Below are 14,104 nucleotides of genomic sequence, written 5' to 3'. Positions count from 1 at the left end.
TTTTCACAAGCATGAATCCACTTTATTAAATTTACAAATGTCTCATTACACCAAACTCAGAAAATAAATTTTCAACTGTTGCAGGTTTGTCAGTGTTTCTCTTTAAAATCTCCATTTACCACATTGCATTCATTTTATTTTATTTTCCAAAAGAGGAAGCAGGTTGGCCTTGGACCAATACTGGATTTGAAGGCTGAAAGTGGTGATCAGTTCTTGTGCTGAACAAAGTTAAAAAGCAAAGATCTGAAGCAGACTCAAGTTTTGAATTATACTATTCATGATATAGAGTATCCATTACAAAGCACCAAGTCTTCAAGATGAGAAGGAGAATTTCCCATAGTGTGAGAGGCTCCAGTGCCAACGTAATCACAGAGGACAGGATACAGTTCTCTGCCTCTCAGCTTTTCCTGTTCTCTGTCTGTATTTTGTTTTGTTCTTTACTCCCTTTCATGCAGTCTACAGAAATGATAACCAGAAACTTGTTCAGTTAGAAGGTAGAGGGAATTGTTAATTGACTGACAATTGGGGATGATGAAGATGATGAGATCTTAGGCAGGATAGAAAGGAGAGGTATAATGCTACAGGTGTGGGCCAACCTGGCCCACAAAATACTCTCATAAAAGTCAGAGCTTCAAGGATCTATGACCATTTCGTAATTCAGAGAAAAAATAATTGAGTTCTCAGATAACACCACAAGAATGGAACCAGCAGAATCCAGATGGTATGAAACTCAGCTAGACGTTTTATACGAAATTGTCTAGAACTTGCATTTTTCTTCAAAAACTTGTAAAATAAAGAATAAAACACAAAGTGAGGAAAAGAAAAGAGAATTAAGAGTGAGGTTGTTGAAAACAACAACAACATATGAAAAATTAACCAAGTATGTTGTTGAAATTCATATTTAAGCCAGGCAAACAAAAGAATATTTGCAGGATAATTGGTAATATATGAACATAATTTGGAAAATAGCTAAAACTATTCTGATCAAGTAAGTAATAAGTAATATTAAGTCTGCAATATCTCTAATTGAATTAATAGTGTGATTGATTTGTTATGGCAATAGTATTAGACAATCAGAGCCATTGTCTCTTAGAAGTGCAAATAGAATTATCTACTTCATGAGGAATACAACTGTGTAGTCTGTGATTCAAAACACGATTAGCCACATGTTGTTAAAGCTGGATGACAGACATACAAGGATTTATGATATCAGTCTCTCTACCTTTGTGTGGTTTTGAACACTTTCATGATAAAACACTAAACAAAGACAAATAAGCATGATTTCCAAGTTTTAAAAAAGGCCCAAGTGGTCCAAACAGCAATAAATCAATGAATTTATGAAAAATGTGCAAAATCATTTGCATGGAACAAGGAGAGCTAGGCTTGAGCACAGAAAGATAAAGCAAAAGCCTAAATATCAAACCAGGTTATAAATTACCTCTGTGGCCTAAGCCAGAAGTTATGATGGCAGGGAAGCAAAGAGTTTTGAAATCAAAGTCAATTAAAGAAAATGCTTTGAAAAATTAAAACTTCACATAATCGTTGAGTATGGACTTAGAGAATTAACAATGCAAAGTCAAATTAGAATTTCAATACAAGCTTTTTATATTTGTTTCAAAAGCCATTTATCTTTCATGCCTCATTAAAATTATATTCTTCATCTTTTTTCCTCCCATTCTTTTCAAAGATGACTTAGTTAGACAAGGCTCAGTTTTTGCTCAATGTACCAAAAATTAAGCCTGAATATGGACCTGAAACAGACAGGGACATTGGGCCAGGTTCAAAGCAAGCCTACTGCATAGGGAAGAATTTACTACCCTGCTTAGGCTGCAATATGTATTTTAGCTCAGAGCCAGTAAGAAATCTACCACCAGAAAGGAATAGGATATGTGGAGACAGAAGGCAACAGTTTTAAAAGCCTCTATGAACCAAAGTGTATCTAGAAACTTCAGGTTTCATCACTGAAATTTAGACTCCTATGTATAATTACATGTTAACATTTGGCATCTTATGTAAGCAGGAAAATGAGACTCTAAGACAACATACCTCTAAGAAAACTAAGAGAACTCTTGTGCATGGCACCTGCATGCAAGCATGTGAGAGATACAGGAAAACCATCACTGGCATATCAAATGTCCAGGGGCTCAGTGAGGAACTGGGAGTGTGGATGAGTGATGGAGATCATGACAAACCTGAGTCCTATGGTCTATAAACAGGCTGCTGCTCTAACTTCAGTCCAGTCAGCAGTTCTAAAATTAACCACGAGTTTCTTCTGTTTCTTTCATCGTTCATAGACATCCAGAAACCTAAACTTAAGAACAATGTGAATCATTCCAGGTTTGTAATCATTGGCAAAACCTTCCCTGGTAGTCTTTTGGGGCCAATATCAAGTCTGTAATATGCACCTGTTGGCCTGGGGTTGCATATTTTCAAACTTGTCATTCATTGCATCATCTTCCTCATATGAATTTGTTACTTAATTTTGCTCATGACAAAATGCAATAGTTTACCCCATTCAACTTATTGTTTTATACCCTGTTATTATGTTTTAATACTTCACCGGTATTCTTTTAATAAATACGCTGTTTTAAAATGCCCCTACTTGTCAAATATTTTGTAGAGGAAAATACAAGAGTGGAAATTAAAATCAGAGAAGGTAGGTGGACAGAAAGGCCTGTGGACTGAGGCATGAACTGTAAATACAATGCCCCCTCTCCTTGGACCAGGTAGAACACAGTAATAGTAAAGGCAAGTTAAACTTTCATTCTACATGAAGTTTCAAAGTAGAAATGGTTAACCCAGCATTTCTCTCACTGGAGTAGAGGATATTATAGATCACTATGCTTAACTTATGCTCCAGGGTCCAAACATCTAGTGTGATCTCTACTAGATAGTGAGTAATGTTATAATCATGTTGGATGGTCAGACCAATGTCTCTAATACTAAGCCTTGACCTCAAGAGGCACATAAGTGAATGAAACGCCCAAGAGTAAATCTGGCACTGCATCGGCGATTATTCATTGATTCTTCAAGACCACAATGATAAAAGAGAGTAGACCCACAAATGCATGGGGGAGACAGGTTGTTATGAAGAAAGAGGATTGGGACGGGAATTGGAAATGAGCCTCCAGTTTCGTCTCGGCTGCCAACAAGCTATAAAAATTCTCTCTTCCCTAGTTCATTATTTATTTACTGTTTATACCTTGCCTATTTCCAAAACAGATTGGAGGTGGCTTTCAATAAAAGCCACTAATGTATCAGAACTCTTTTACGAGGTAATAACACAGATAAAAAAAAAAAGCAACAAAGAAACTTACAGCAGCAAATCTAAGCTGTGGAATTCACTGAAACCAGGAAAGGGCTGTGAGCTTCACAGCCACAGTGGAGCCAAAAGTAAGTTATATTGTTATCAGAATCTAAGGGTCTCAGTGTCCATACTCCTGAAAGGGGTGGTGGGATTGAGACCGCCCTGCAATCATCATAAGGTCATCGCTAAGTTCAGGTGTCTCTGTTAAAATGTAACATTTCTGAAAACATACCCTTACATTCTGCAAAATCAAGTACCATCACATGCCAGGCATGGTGGTTTACACCTTTAGTCCCAGCACTAGGGAGGCAGAGGCAGGCAGATTTCTGAGTTCAAGGCCAGCCTGGTCTACAAAGTGAGTTCCAGGACAGCCAGGGCTATACAGAGAAACCCTGTCTCAAAAAACTAAAAAAAGAGAAAAAAGTACTATCACCTTAGTTAAAGGAAAATTTATTATTAGTCCTTTCTTTAATAGCATATACACTCCTATAGCCAGGGAAGTATAAGAACACGGAGAAGTGCTAATGAAAATTCCTGCATGGTTGCAAAATAATTAAATCCCAAAGAAAGAATTGCATTTTGAAGACTACTCAAAAGGGGTGCGGGGGAATTCCATGTAGAATGATGAAAATGTGTATCCAGAAAGTTTCAAATTTGCAAGTTAACAATAAGATGTACATAGTTGAAGGAAAGTGGAAAGTGGGCAATCAGAACCCGAGGCCAGTGCATGAAACCAAATTGCAGCAAGACAAAGGACGTGGGCTCTAGTGCTGTTTTCCTCAGCAGACTGCATTCTTCAGCTACATTCATATACTTTCAGTTACTGTTGCTTAATGAGCCTAGCTATAAAAGTGCTCAGGGGAAAAATATGAACCAACATGACATCCATCTTGTGTTGACGTGATACCCCTATATTCCAGAGAAGGTGAACTATTTCATATCAGCAAAATTCACTGTAGCAGAAAAAGCTATATATTCTTATGAGTTCTGTTAGAAATGTACAGGCAAGATTCACAGTAGGAAAGGACCATTCGTGCCCTGTGAACTATCATAACAATCTCTCAAGGTAAAAGGTACCTTGTGCACAATTGTGGCATAGCTGTTATTGGGAAAACCAATTTCTTTCTGATTGGATTTGAGGTCCAACCCAACAGTGAAAATCCATACCTGGTAAGTGTAAATCTTCAAAACAACACCAAAACAAAACCATAATTGGAGAGGTTGTAAGCTTTAGGAGGCAACTTAGTGCTATAGTTTACGTAACCCCAAATAGCACTGAGCCGCCTTCAAAATATGTATGTTTATATCTACAGATAATTGTCACTCTTCAGCTTTGCTCAGAGAAACCTCTCTTTTTAGTGAACTGCGGTAAATAGATCTTTGCGGCTGCACAGGTTACTGCGGATAACTGACACTTGAGGGTGCAGTCCTAAACAAGACATTTATGCAGTTTTCATTAAGGTTTGGGTAATAATGTCAAAAAATGGAAATAATGATGTAAGAGCTGGACGATAAGGAGAAGGAATGCCAACTGCATGGGTCTGGCCATCACTAACCATCAATAACTGCAAATGTTTGCACTTCCCTGCACAAGAAAGGTCCCATGAACCGGCGATCTCACACCTTGTGACAAAGAAGAAAGGCATGCAAAGGTGAATAAAAAGAATGCATCTGTGACATGGAAGATGAGTGTCAGCTGACCCCATGCCTCAGGTCTCTGTGATGATATCTTTGCAGTTCCTGTATTGGTCTAGACAAAGCAGAAATGTTAAATCACATATTCCCTGAATCACTGAGAGGCTAGGAAAGGATACCAAAACAAATTATGTGGACATAAAACATGGACTGTTTAAAATGACCAGGAGAAGGAAGGTGGCAAGAATTGAGAAAAGAGAAACAACACTACAGAAATTCCCATGATCCACAAATGTATCAGGAAATTCCCAGGAAACCTAGTAATATGTTTCCAGTGGCTATAGAAGAAAATGAAAGTCCACCTGGTAAAAGAGAGAATTGTGTGTGCATGTGTGTGTGTGTGTGTGTGTGTGTGTGTGTGTGTGTGCGTCTATATATGTGTGTATACATACATATGTGTGTGTATGCATATGTATAATGGAGCATTAAGAAATAAATAAAGGGATGTGCCTAGTTATTCTTTAAATATATATGTCTACACAAGAGAATATTTGTGACCAAAGGTAATTTATCTCAGTTGGGAGCTATCTTTGTTGTTATCACTATGGAGGCAATTGTAGCATGGAATGGATAGCAGTAAGTGATGATGCTAAGTATCATACAATGCAGAAATCAGTTTCTATGACAAACTATAGATGGTCAGTTCAAAATATTGTTCTGCAAGGTTGAATATCCCAAGAGTAGAAGAGTTTTTAATCTTGGCATCAACAGTTAAAACTCCTTTCATTGAAGAAGTTTCCCACAACCCACTTTGCTTCTCAAGGTATTAGTGAAAAATTTACAGATCTTTGTCTAAAATCCCATGATGCTCATGAGATCTGTTCCCATTTATCTGATCTTAAAAAGCTTTAAATTATGTTCAAATAATCCTCAATTTCCACCTCGGATCTTAATCACCTTCCTTTTATTCATTATAATTGCTTCTGTGATTTTCTTTAGATTTCTTTCATAGATGCCTATTTTGGCTTATGTTGTTATATGACTTTCCGAATTTGGCCATAACTATTTCTGCTTCTGTAATTTTACTCCTTTTCTGATTTCTTGGGGTTTATTGCTCTCAAATGGCACTTAGGTAGTCAATTAAATGTGAAAATCCCTAATGTGAGCTTTTTGAGTGTGAAATATATATTTTTAAAATATTTGATGCCACTTTTTTTGTTTCTCAAGGTCCTACCTAAATGCCAATCATATACCTGGGTACATGATTGATATTCCAGAAATTGTCTTTAGATTTAACAATATTCTGTCTTGAGTAAGATAAAGTACACTCAATGGAAACCAAATAATTAGAGTGAAAACCGTTGCCTTTAAAACGAAGCATGATTTCATAGTTTCTTGGGAGAAGATACTGCCACAAACATGATGCTTTGCCATCTCATTTCTTGGAGATATAAACAAAATTGCTGCATGCTTAAAATATTTTAAAACTAAAATCTTTAGTCTGCAAACCTTTAGAAAGCTCAGTTAAAGCTTTTGCTGGTCCCCATGTGCTCAAGGTAAATCTGATTTGAATGGGATGTTATTGTAGAAAATGTGCCCTTTGCTAACTCTTTCAAATGCCATTTCCATCTGAGGCTTCTTCTGCATGGAGACATTAATATAGTTTTCTGACATTTTCCATCATGATTGACATTCTCCAGAAAGGACTCCCAAGACGTTACTTTCATTAAAATTATTATTACTTTTGGATGTCATAAAGATCAAAAGACGTTTGTTCCTAAGACAAAATTCTCTTCACTCACACCCAAGGAATCCGTAGGATCTTATGTGTATACAAACATTGAAGAAAGGTCAGGATATCAAGAACTTGTGTCCTCCCAGATTCTGGGCAGAGGGGGTGTTTTAAGTGATAGCTTATACTTCATAAGTACATTCTAGAACAGGGAAGAAGAAGAAATTCCTTTTCCTCCACTCAACACATGCCAGTGTTGACTCATTTTGTTTATTGTATCTGTTTTTGCTCTAGGGTTAATGGAAAGCCACATTACACAGTTACTTTCATGTAACTTTGATCTTCAGATGTGCTGAGAAATGTTGTTTTTTAACTCATGTTGAAAGAAATTTCAATAATTTCTCATATGGCTTTTTGGAGTTTGCGTACATATCTTCACCTGTACACAAGTCAAAACTGAATACAACACCTTTTTTTTCTTCTTCTTCTTTTTTGCAGAGTATCCTATACTTTGGAATATAAGCAATGTCAAAGTTTCAGTAATTGAAAAATGTCATCCTAGTCTAGTGATATATTTGATTAAATCTTGTGAAAAAGTAGTAGAAATTCCTCAGGATTTTATTGAGACCAGTCAGTACATAAAATGCTTTCTCTACCAGTTCCAGATATTTATTGAATACCTCCTATTTGTCAGGCATTCTGCCAGGGGTACTATACATGTTATTTTATTTGGCTTTCCTGTGTCTTAGAATTATGTGCTTACCAAATCATTCCTTTCAAATGTCACAAATATACTTTTAGGTCCTTTCAAGTCACTTTGGACTATGTAAGTAAGTTGTGGTTAATGAAATGCTAGCACGTATACGATATGTCAGCTTTAAATATTGCTTTTCCTTTTCTCTGGTTCTTTTTCTCTGTCTCCCCAGGTCTCTGTTTCTGTCTGTCTGTCTGTCTGTCTGTCTGTCTGTCTGTCTGCCTGTCTCTTTCTCATTCTGACCCTTTCACACACATAAACACACAGTGGTGAGTTATGTGATTGGCTGATCTGGCTGAAGGATCAGGTGATTTTTCAGGCACCAGAACCTGGATTCTACAGAAAGGAACAACTCAAGAAAGAGAATGGTGGTTATGTCAACCATTGGCTTCTAAAAAAAAAAAAAATGTTTATTTTATTCATTTACATTTCGAACGTTATCCTCTTTCCCAGTTTTCCCTCTGCAAACCCCCATCCCATCTCTCCTTCTCCTGTTTCTATGAGGGTGCTCCCTTATCCAACCACCTACTCCAGCCTCACTGCCCTAGCATTCACCCACACTGGGTCATTGAGCCTTCACAGGTCCAAGGGCCTCCCTTCCCATTGATGCCAGATAAGGCTCTCCTCTTCTACACATGCAGCTGGAGCCAAGGGTCCAGGTGTACTCTTTGGTTCGTGGTTTAGTCCCTGGGAGCTCTAGGGATCTGTTTGGTTGGTATTGTTGTTCTTCCTCTGACTTCTTATGAGCAATAAAATTAAACTGAGCGGTGCTGAGCCACTAAGACGTCATTGTTACTTTGTATTAGAGTGGTTATTTACTTCATTCAATATAGCAACCAGTAGCTAAAAGAGAAAGCACTGTTAGAATAGGAAAATGAAAATGTACAGATGCTTCAAAGATTGAAGAATAGTCAATCGGAAATTTAAATCAACAACTGAAAACTCATGTTACTCAGCAGCAAATATTTGGTGCAACTATCACCTATAATAGGGTTAACAGCAGTTCATATCTCATCTATTCATCTATGGCAGCAGTCCCAGTGGAAATAGCTAGAAGCATCAAAACACTACTGTGTGGTGAATACTATCAGGTGCATTGGCAAGACATTGCAAGAGATAACTCGAGAACTGGCTCATTTACAGGAAGAAAGGAAAAAGATTAGAGAGTAAGAAAGCAGGGGCCATATTCCTAGAAAAGTCAGCTGCATCTAGTCAAAAAACAATGAGAGAAATAAGTTTTAACATTTTGATAACTTTTAATTTAGGAAAATCCAAGTAAGTAAAAGATCTAAAAACAAGTGTCAAATTTCTATTATGGCATCTAATTAGTCTGAAAGTCATGATTACCCTTCAGAGAGAAAGGCAAAAGGTTAAAAAAAATTTAAGAGGTTTGAAAAGTAAGATTTAGAGAAAGAAATATGGATAGGGATTTTGGCATATGACTGTAGCTGTAAGAAAAGTTCACAAGCAATGGAATTGAACTTTCTTTCCTCACAATCCTGCCTTCTAGCACTGGAGCACACGCTCTGCCTGGGGAAAGGGTGTTTACAAACCTCATCATGTTAAGTTAGGGGCATTAGGTCATCCTAATCCAGCATAAAACCACCTTATCCTTGAAAGCAGAGAATGTTTGTGCACAGTCCGGTACAGAGGAACAGCCATGCCAAGTCATAGGAGAAGACCACAGAGCAATCCAGGACACCTTCTGGGCTTTCTTCCTCAGTTTCCCCAGGGTGACCATCATTATAATCATTCTGATTCTGCTCTACTAAGGCATAGTAAATGTTTGAGGAGGAGAAATAAGTTGTCTATTTTGTTAAGTCACAGACAGGAAGCCAAGAAAGGTCTTAGCCATGGAGATTGAAAGAGGCTATCTCCACTTAGAGAACCCTCTGGATGCATGGCCTAAATAGGATGTGGGGATAGTTTCCTTTGCAGGTTGCTAACTGTCATCTTTATGTAAAAAGAACATAGCTAAGATCACTTCCTGCTCTTTACATTATTTTGTTTTGTTTTTTTGTTGATCACATTGCCAAACTATCTTTGCAAGTTGCTTGAGTGGGGGTAGGTATGATGCTGTAGATTGGGTGTGGGTTAAGGAATGTCAGAGTAAATGATGTGTCTCTCCCTCTAAAACACCTCCGGTAAACCCTTTGTCTCTCATACAAAGTATTTCCTTCACTCTTTCTCCCATCATCTCTATTTAAATCAGACAATAGAGAATTCCAAGAACTTAAGTGAGTCCAGAATTTGTAAAGTGAAAGGAAAACAAAATTCAGAGTGACGACTTCTGATGCCAGTTCACAGGGAGAACACCACAACCCAGGATATTTCTAGGAAGCGAATAATAAGCATTTATTTGGATAAATAAATAACTTGTGCTCTGAAGCATAAAATTTTAAGGCTTTTTTTTTTATTCTTGAAGTTGCTAGCAATACTTCTGCTGACTCAAATGCTTCTCAATAACTCCAGCAACACAGCAAAACCCTTTTAGGGTTGTCTCATAATGAGAACTAAAGTGACAGGTTTTCCAGTGAATTAACTAGTAAAGTTACCAATAATTACATAATGGTTTGGTTGAAACCTCAGATTAAAAGGACTTTGAAATTATATCACAGTATAAGCACCCATCCACCCCTACTCCCACCCCCAACCCCCCACACAAATACAGGGGGTCTTTTGGAAGCAAGGTCAGAAATATATGAGTGTGTGCAGTATCTATCAATAAGGAACTTATGTCAAAATTTTGTGTTTGTTTAACAACTATGTGGTAAATCACAATGAATTAACTTTTAAAGGGCTGGTAAAATGATTCAATAGGTGTAGTAACCTGCTGAATGAACCTGGTAAAGAATTTTTTATTTAGAGTTTTGATTTCTGCACTGGACTTCTGAAGATTGTCTTTCTTCTGACTTCTCTCTCTCTCTCTCTCTCTCTCTCTCTCTCTCTCTCTCTCTCTCTCTCTCTCTGCCTCTCTCTCTCTCTCTCTCACACACACACCACACACACACACACACACACACACACACACACACACACACACACACACACCATACACATACCATATACATACACACAAACTAGCTATACATACATTTTCAAAGAACAGTAAATGTAAGAGGGCATTATCAAAGTCAGGGAAAGATCAGTTGACCCTTCTTCCTGCCAACATGTCAAAGTATAACAGATTATGAATATATCTAAAGCAAAAGAGTCATTGAAATGTTAAATGGAAGTTGCTACAGAATATGTTTGAATAGAAAAATTACTAATGGGGCGGTCTAGGTCTCATACCAGCCATTCAAATGCCAAATGTAACTGAAATAGTGCTCAGATCAGGGAGCTGGCAAACCCACAAATGCCTGTGAGCAGCCTTGCAAGACGATAAAGAGCTGGGGAAACTGAGTGGGTTACCTGGGGAGGAAGGCATTAGGCTACCATAGTTCACAACATGCAATAATGTCTACTGAGAAATCTAAACCCAAGATATTTGCCAAGTGATTATTTCTCAGGATGACTAATCACAGATGGAATTAAGAAACAAAATACATTAGAATTAGTGTTGTTATAGAAATCAAGTTGTACTTATTTGGAAAAATAACAACCATAAGAAAATTTACCAGGAGTTTGCATAGATTTATTGACTACTTTTCTTTGAATGTTGGAGTTATATTCAATTTTACTGGCAATATATTATGATCCAAGAGAATTGAATTTTTCCTTTCTGTTCAGACATGATTAGGTGCTGACTGCAGACATGAACAATAGGCATCTGGTAACAAATGGCCTAACTGTCACAGGAGAGAAGCGGAGATCAACAATCTTCCTCCCTGTGGGTATTTCACAAAGACTGATTTAATCACTGTCGAAGGATTAGTGAGTGAGTCTATGTCTGGTTTGTACTGGTTTGCTCAAGATAGTTCAGCCTATCCTGATACTATAGAACATATTTTTTGCATTGTATGATTGACTTGTCTTATTGTTTTGATAATACTCTTGATAAAAGCAGCTCATTTTGTCTCCCAGTTGCAGGAGATCTAATAGATTGTGGCAGGAAAGGTAGGAGGTAGCTGGTTCTTCTTAGTCTATAGTCAGAAAGTAATGACCAATGGAAGTTCATGTTTAGTCCAGGACACCAGGGCAGGCAGTGGCATACCCAACAAGTTAGAGAGCATGGTGTTCTCACCTCAACTAATGCAAGCTGGATAGTCCTTCACATCTGTGCCTGAAGCTTATCTTCTATCTAAGTTTTTAGATCTTGTTAGTTGGCCAATCAGTATTAACCAAAAAAAAACTCCATACTTTTCAACTTGACACCCAAAGATATCACTTTTGAACCATATACCCTCCACTCCTCATCCTCATTTTCTTTAACGGTCCCAACCCTGTCTAAAATTTCCATTCTCGTCTTCACTTTGAATTCCTGTAACATCAGGAAACAAATTATAGACTTCCAATACATCACAGCACATAGTAAATATTTCAATTCCAAGGGTAAAGCGTTGAGAAATAACAAGGGAAAAAGGATCAAAGCAAGAACAAATTCCAGAGGCAAAACACCAAATCCTGCAGAATCATGTTACACATGGTGGGATTACCTAAGCTCCCGGGGAACCGAGACAGTGATATCCTTCAAGCCTTGCTCCCTGCAGCACACACAGCCTGTCTCCTTAGCTGGCTCTATTTTATGAATGAGGTTTTCCTCAGCAACTATCCATGGTTCTACCATCTCTCACATCCCGAGGTCTCCACCAAAACTTAAGGCTCACCTTCCCACTTTTACAAAGTGTTTTCTCACTGCAGACACTGCAAGCTGCTCCCATTCATTGCCTGGCCTCAGCAACTCTATGAAACCATGACACAATATGCCACGACTCCCACAGTATTGCATGCTTAAAGAAAGATATATTTAAATGATAATTACTATCTCTTTTTCAACATGTGTCTTGGCTGAAACTTAAAATCTGCTCACCAGTTTTAGATTAACACCTTTTTGTCTTTATGTTCACTGTTTACTTCTTTTATTGTTACAGATAGAGAAAGCAGCCATGTGACAGCCTGATTGTCAGCTGGTCTTCAGTTTAATAAACTAATCCATTATATTTAAATTTAACATGATTTATGGTCTTAGAACATGGGAACGATGAAGCCAGACCCCCACTATCCATGATTTCCTTCACATGTTTGTTTTCCAAGCTCCTACCAGACTAGTCCATTAAGATTTGCCTATAGCTGTGTAGAAGTTATTTTTGCCCAAAGGTGTAACCTCTCCCACATTCCTTATGATAAACCATTCCAAATGCCTAAGACGCACATGGATCATTTATTAAGGAAAAGAGTCACTTTTAGAAACTAATTTTCTGTTATTAGTTACTACTCTTCTTACTGTGATAAAATAACTTTTTAAAATTGAAAATAGATTCTTGTCTCATACAATATATCCCAACCAGTTCTCCCCTCCTTTTCCAAGCTCTCCCCTCACCATGCCTCCCTTCTCTCCCAGATCCACCCTTCCCTTTCAGTTCCCTTCAGGAAAGATCAGTCCTCCAAGAGACTACAGCCAAACAAGACAAAACAAGATAAGACAAGGGCAAAGCCTTTATATCAAGATGGAACAAGGCAACCAAGCCAGTAGGAGGAAAAGAGTCCCAAGAGCAAGCAAAATAGTTAGAGACACACCAGTGCCAACTGTTAGGAGTCTCATAAGAATACCAAAGTAGCACCCATAACACACACACACACACACACACACACACACACACACACACACACACACACACACACACACCGGTTGTGTTTCAAATCCTGCAGTCCCTGTGCTTTCTACTTCAGTCTCTGTGAGCCAGTCTGAGCCCTGCTCAGTTGATTCAGTGGGCCATCTTCTCCTGGTTGACAAAAGATACTGAAGGAAGGAAGGTTTAGTTTGGTTTAGCATTTCAGGTAATAAAATCCAACATGACAGGAGAGGTATTAATGCAAGAGTGAGGTGGATGGGCACAGTGTGTGCACACAAAGGGAGGAAGTGCTCTATGAAAGCAGGGCTTAGCTCACACTCTTCTTTTAGAGTCATCCAACCCTCTGGGCAGGAAGGGCAGGCTGCTGCTGGTAGGAATAACCCTCACTGACATGCCTCAAGGTTTACCTCTTAGTGTATTTCAGATATTGCCAAGGTGACAAGACTGAAAGCATCACTGCTTGCTCAGATCTTCCCCCTCTTCCTCCTTCCTTCCCAAGGTCCCTTTGCTCATTTTACCCTTATTCTTTCCTCCTTTCTCTTTTTCCTCCATTTATTCCTGCTTCTTTTTTTCCTTCCCTCATTTCTTCCTTTCCTTCCATCTCTCCTATGATATGTGGCTTGTATTGTAGTTGATCTTAGAAGTCTTGGACAGGTAAAAGAAACCAATATCACTTTAAGACAAGAGGTTTGTAACAAGGACCACTCAGAATCACTAGGAAGGGGATGAGGAGCCTCTCCCTTTTCTTGTCCCCTTGATAACTCTGCCGCTCAATCTCAATCCCATTAGCCCTTTCCTTCACCCTATATCCTCTTCCAACATCTTGTTTCTACCCTTGCTCTCCCTTCTGGTCTTAGCTCTAAGGAGCTCATGCTGGCAGTCTCCCCACTGTCACCTAAACTCTCAGTGAGTAGAGAATATGTTTCCCCTATCGTTTTATA

Source organism: Mus musculus, chromosome 19, assembly GCF_000001635.26.
Source record: "Mus musculus strain C57BL/6J chromosome 19, GRCm38.p6 C57BL/6J".
Lineage (NCBI taxonomy): Eukaryota > Metazoa > Chordata > Mammalia > Rodentia > Muridae > Mus > Mus musculus.
The sequence above is the reverse complement of the archived record's forward strand: the minus strand, read 5'-3'. Positions refer to the sequence as shown.